This window comes from Balaenoptera physalus (genome assembly GCF_965194825.1).
Source record: "Balaenoptera physalus genome assembly, contig: HAP1_SCAFFOLD_943, whole genome shotgun sequence".
Lineage (NCBI taxonomy): Eukaryota > Metazoa > Chordata > Mammalia > Artiodactyla > Balaenopteridae > Balaenoptera > Balaenoptera physalus.
Window position 1 is genome coordinate 138,020 of NW_028125845.1, and position 6,000 is coordinate 144,019.

The following is a 6,000-nucleotide window of genomic DNA, read 5'->3' on the forward strand; positions in this document are numbered from 1 at the left end:
CTCTCTGGCTATACACAACCTCTGAATTGTACACTTTAAGTGGGTGAACTGTATGTGAACTACATCTCCAAAAAGCTATTTAAAATGCCAGTTAAAAAGGCCAGTCATGGGCTTTCCTGGTGGCGCAGTGGTATAGAATCCACTTGCCAATGCAGGGGACACGGGTTCGAGCCCTGGTCCAGGAAGATCTCACATGCTGCGGAGCAACTAAGCCCACGAGCCACAACTACTGAGCCCAAGTGCCGCAACTACTGAAGCCCGCGCGCCTAGAGCCCACGCACCGCAATGAAGAGTAGTCCCCGCTCGCCGCAACTAGAGAAAGCCCACACACAGCAACAAAGACCCAACGCAGCCAAAGATAAATAAATAAATAAATTTACTTTTTAACAAAAGGGCCGGTCATGTTGTAGCTGTTTATAACTTGTATAGACTTTTCAAAGTCTAAATCCCTAATTATCAAAATATGTTTCTTACTGTCCAAAAACCTCACTTCATTTCCTTACATAAAACCATCTGCCTATTCCACTATAAATACTACACGTAGTGAAAGAAAGTGCTTCTAAAATTAAATCATGTTTTCAAAACAGATTTCTCCTTAATATATTTAATTTTAATGATTCGCATGTGAATTATCCACACTTTCCATTAACTATGGTTAAATTTTCAATCTCAGATAAGTATCCCCCAATACAAAAGCACAGTAACAGGCCATTCCTCTCCCAACACAAGCTGTGTGGACTAAATTTTTAACGTATTAGCTTGAATTTTAAAAAGCAAAATTAAGGAGGCAGATCTGTAAGAAAAGCAAACACATGAAGTCTCAGAATTTTAGAATGGAAAATATTTTCAAGATTGATCCTCTTCAGGACTACCGAAACTTTAATATCTAAGAACTAACCCCAGGAATTTTGTGATATTCTCATATCACCTTACTTTTTAAATTTTTATTGGAGTATAGTTGATTTACAGTGCTGTGTTACTTTCTGCTATACATACCTTACTATTTTGCCTTATTATTTATATTGACATTAAGTTGATTCCTTTCCTTTCTTTTCTTTTTAACTTAGCAATGTATGACACAACATCAGTGAACTTACGGGTTTGGTAAGCTATCTGTCCTAGTCTAACAAACATTACAATAAATAAAAGTTTAAATGGTGATGTGTCTATCACTTAAAAACATCTTGCACATGATCAGTACTACATCTGCCACACTATGGGAAACACTGATCTAGTTTTATCTTCTAATTTTATGGGTGAGAAAGTTGAACTTCCTGGTGACTCTCAAAAGTCTGTGCACATCAGAACCTCCTGGAGGGTTTGTGTTAAAATAGAGAGTGCTGGGCTCTTCCCCAAGAGCGTAGGTCTGGGGTAAGGTCTGAGAATTTACGTTTCTAACAAATATCTAAGTGGTACTAATGCTGCTGGCCCAGGCACCGCCCTTCAAAAACCACTGACCAAAACCTACTAACCCCAAATTAGTCAGACCAGAATTTAAACTAGAACCCAATCTTCTCTTAGATGCTCTTATAATTATATGCTCTATCAAACATGTTTAATGTTGCTGAATTTTATTCACCTTTCACTTAATTTTACTCTTTTCAATAAAGGTGATTATTAAATGCTAAAGATCAGGTTTATACATTTTTAAGACTTCAGAGTTGTTATAAAATAGTGATTAATAAAAATTTAAGGAAAAGAACATTACAATCACCTTTGAGGACCCTGAATCCCTTTTCTTGGTCACATACCCTCCATTAGTCCTTTGAGATAAACATTATCTTCAAGTTTGTGTCTTATCATTCACTTGCTTTTCTTGTTAATTTTCTCATAGCCATATCTCTAAATAATATATTGTTTAGGTTGTACGTTCTGAGCTTTATACTATATCTTTTTATGCTATTTGCTTTTTTATTCAATATGATGTTTTTGAGATGTAGCCCTCGGTTTTTATCAGTAATTCATTGCTTTCATGGCGGGACACTATTTCATCTACAAGAAAACAGCACTAAAATTGTTGACGTTTGTTTTCATTTTGAAAAAATCAGAGGTAAAAAAGAAGTTGCAAAAATAGTACAGAGAAGTCCTATGTATGCTTCATCCAGTTTCCTCCAATGGTTACATCTTACCTAACTATATTACAGTATCAAAACCAGCAAACTGGTTTTGGGATAATGCTTGTGTATAGTTTCATGCCATTTTATTATATATGCAACTCTCAATTTTTAAGTTCTTTTTTTTTTTTCTCGCGGGCCGCCCAGGCCGCGAGACCAAGGGCAGCGGGGGCCGGGCCGGCGCGCCGCCCCCGCCCCGCCTCAGGCCGCCCGCGCTTGGGCCGCCGCCCGGCGACGCGAGGCCAGTCCCACCCCGCCCCCACCCCCACCCCCACCGCCGGCCCGGGGGTCGCTCACCTTCCGCGTTGCCCCAGACCACCATGCCCGGGCACAGCCGCCTCCTCCGGCCTCGCCGGCCCCGCCGCCGCCACACGGTGCCCTCGCCTGGGGCGGGGAGAAGGGCCGGGAAAGGAGTCGCACCGCCGCGCCGCGGTCCACGCTCGCCCCACGCTCGCAGCGGCCACCCTGAGCGCGCCCAATGGCTGCTCTGTCCCTCCCCCTCCGACGGGCGCGCGCGCCGCGGCTCCGCCCCGCCCCACCCCCTGCGGCGGCCGGCGCGCTCCCAGGCTCCTCCCCGCCCTTCCCCACCCGCGGCGGTTCCGGCCCCGGCTCGCACTCCGCCCCGCGCTGCGCGAGTGCCCGCCTCGCGCCTGGCCTCGGGCGACCCTGAACCACCGGCGCGGCGCCCCTCCCAGGCCCGCCCGCGGAGGTCAGCCCCTCCGCTGCACGTGACCGTCTCGCTCGCGGGGGCGGAGAGGAGCGCGGCGCCGGCCCACCTTCCGCATCCCGAGACCCGCGCGCCTCCCGCTGGGGTTGATGCGCTGTTCTCCTCTCTGCGAGTCCCCGCCCCGCGCTGCACTCCCCAGTCCGGGAGGACACTAGTTCAGGGACTGACCATGCTTAATCAAGATCATTCTATTGATATTAATGAATATCTGAGTTACTTCCTTTATTCCCCCCCTCCCCCCGCCAATTAAAGACAATGCTCCTACCTATTAGAAAAATGAAAATCCAAACACTGACAGCCCCAAATACTTGCAAGAATGTGAAGTAATAGGAACGCTCATTCATTGCTGGTGGGAATGCAAAATAGTACAGCCATTCTGGAAGAGAGTTTGGCAGTGTCTTACAAAACTAAACATACTCTTACTATACGATCCAGCAATCGGACTCCTTGGTATTTACACAAAGGAGTTGAAAAATTATGTCCACATCAAAAACCTGGACACAGATGTTTCATAGCAGCTTTATTCATAATTGCCAAAACTTGGAAGCCACCAAGATGCCCTTCGGTAGATGAATGGGTAAACAAACTGGTGCATCCAGATAATGGAATATTATTCAGCACTAAAAAGAAATAAGCCATCAAACCATGAAAAGATACGCAAGAACTTTAAATGCTTATTACTAAGTGAAAGAAGCCAATCTGAAAAGCTACATACTCTTTGATTCCAACTAAGTGATACCATAATGGTGGATAATGTCATTAGTCAAAACCCATAGAACATACAACACCAAGCGTGAATCCTAATGTAAACTATGGACTTTGGGTGCTAATGAAGTGTAAATGTAGATTCATCAATTGTAACAAATATACTTCTCTGCTGAGTAGTTGATAATGGTGGAGGCTATACATATGTGGGAACAGGGGGTACATGGGAAATCCCTGTACCTTTCACTCAATGTTGTTGTGAACATAAAACTGCTCTAAAAAAATAAAGTCTACAAACTTTAAGCTGTACGATGAATAAGTTCTGAGGTTCTAATGTATAGCATGGTGACTAGTTGATAACACTGCAATGTATAACTATAATTTGCTAAGAGAACTTAAAGGTTGACCCCCAAAACATATACATATATATTTATATATTCCTCTTTACCATAAATGTAACGGCTGTGCTCCTGGCTTCTCTAATCTCTTCCAATCATCTATTTTTATTTCTGCTCAGTACCATGCTGTCTTAATTGGTAGAGTTTTATAATAGCGAGTCTTAATATCTAGTAGGTCAAAAATCCCCAATTCACTCTTCCATTTGCTGTTAAGAATCAGCTCGCATGTTCTATGTGGGGGAGGGAGGTGAAGGAAATTCATTTTAGTGTCATAACATCTCTAAAACAATTTGGGGAGAATCACATCTTCTGTAGATTGAAATAAGATTTATTTCTCCATTCCTTTAGTTTTTCTTAAGTGTCTTTGTTCTATAATTTTCTCCATATAGTTGTTGCCTATTCTTGCTAGAGTTATTCCTAGGTACTTTATAACTGTGATAATATTATAAATGGTATCTCATTGCCTTTTCTAAATAGTTGTAGCAGAGTACAGAAATGCAATTGATTTTGTATATTGATTTTGTTTGCAGTATACTTGCTAACCACTTTTATTCATTCGAATACTTCATCTGTAGATTCTTTTGGTTTTTCTACAGGGACAAGATATCCTCAATGACTAGTGATAGCAGTTTCTTCTTCTCCAATGCTAAGAATTCTTCTTTTTCTTCCTGTGTAAGACTTCCTATATAATGCTGCAAAGAAGGATTATCTTATCTTGTTGGTGAAAGGTGTCTTATCTTGTTTCCAATATTAAAAAAGAATGTTTTCAATGTTTCACCATTAAATATCACATCTGCTGAATATTTATACCTTCTAATGATAGTCTGTTCATTTTGTATCATGAATAGATACTGAATGTTATGGAATGCATTTTCTACATCTCCTGAGATTAAATTTTTTTTTAAATCAAGAATTCAGTGGGGGACAGATGGATTGAGAGTTTGGGGTTAGCAGACGCAAACTATTACATATAGGATGGATAAACAACAAGGTCCTACTCTACAGCACAGGGAACTAAATTCAATATCCTGTGATAAACCATAATGGAAAAGTATGAGAAAGAATGCATATATATGTAACTGAGTCTCTTTGCTGTACAGCAGAAATTAACATTGTAAATCAACTGTACTTCAATAAAAAACTTACTCTGCATGCATAATGTGTCACACTGTTCTAGACAGTAGAGGTAAAGCAGTGACCAAACAGATGAAAACACTTGCCCTCAGGGAGTTCACCTTGTATTAAAGGAGAACAAACACAATGAATAAATAAAATGCATAGTTTGTTACATATTGATCAACACAAAAGACAAAAATGAAGTAGAGAGGGGAACAGGTAGTGTGGGGAAGGAGGTCTGCAACTTCAAATGCAGTGGTAGGAATGGGTGTCATTGACAAAATGACATCTGGCAAGAGCCTGCAAGCAGAAACAAGAGCATAGCTTGTATGCAGTAAGCACTGCAAGGCAATATGAAGTTCTGTTACAAATTCTGTGAAGGAAAAGTGAATTTCTGAGTAGGTTCACTGGAAAATATAAATGTTAACATACTATTTTAGTTGCTAATTCCCTATCACAAGCAATGAAGCTTAAAAATCTTACATCAACTATTAAGTAAATTAAAAAAACAGCTGAAACCATTATAACCACCAGTAGTACCAAAGTAGCATTCTTATTAAAAGTATGAAAATAACCATTTCAATATAGAATACAGAAAGATAACAAAAATTATTCTGTTGTTCAAAGTAAATTATTATAAAATTTCAACTTGGGTCACAGAAGCCTATCAAAAAAATAAGTATGGGAAAAGCATAAATGGAAAAAAGAAATATTCACAAGTACAAGACCTAAAACTCATTGTAAGTACTCCCCATAAGTTATCTGACCCAATCCAGGGCTAACACTCTAAAGAAACATGAAAACAAAAAGACAATCACTCAGAGACCAGATGACAGAAAGAGGAAAGGAATCGTTTCAAAGATGTGTTACAGAAAGTTCAAGTACAAAATTTTCAAATGAATATTGAGAATGCAAAAGGAAAAAAGACCCAGCAAGTCTA

At 40.6% G+C, this 6,000-nt stretch overlaps 1 long non-coding RNA gene across 2 annotated transcripts in view; it reads right to left on the bottom strand.

Moving 5' to 3' along the window:
- Positions 1-2,550, bottom strand: part of LOC309653704 — a 35,229-nt gene extending 32,679 nt beyond the window's left edge. For both annotated transcript variants that reach the window (XR_014259382.1, XR_014259383.1), the window contains exon 1: positions 2,412-2,550. This is a non-coding gene — a long non-coding RNA (uncharacterized lncRNA). The remainder of the gene's footprint in view (positions 1-2,411) is intronic.
- Positions 2,551-6,000: the final 3,450 nt, after the last annotated feature.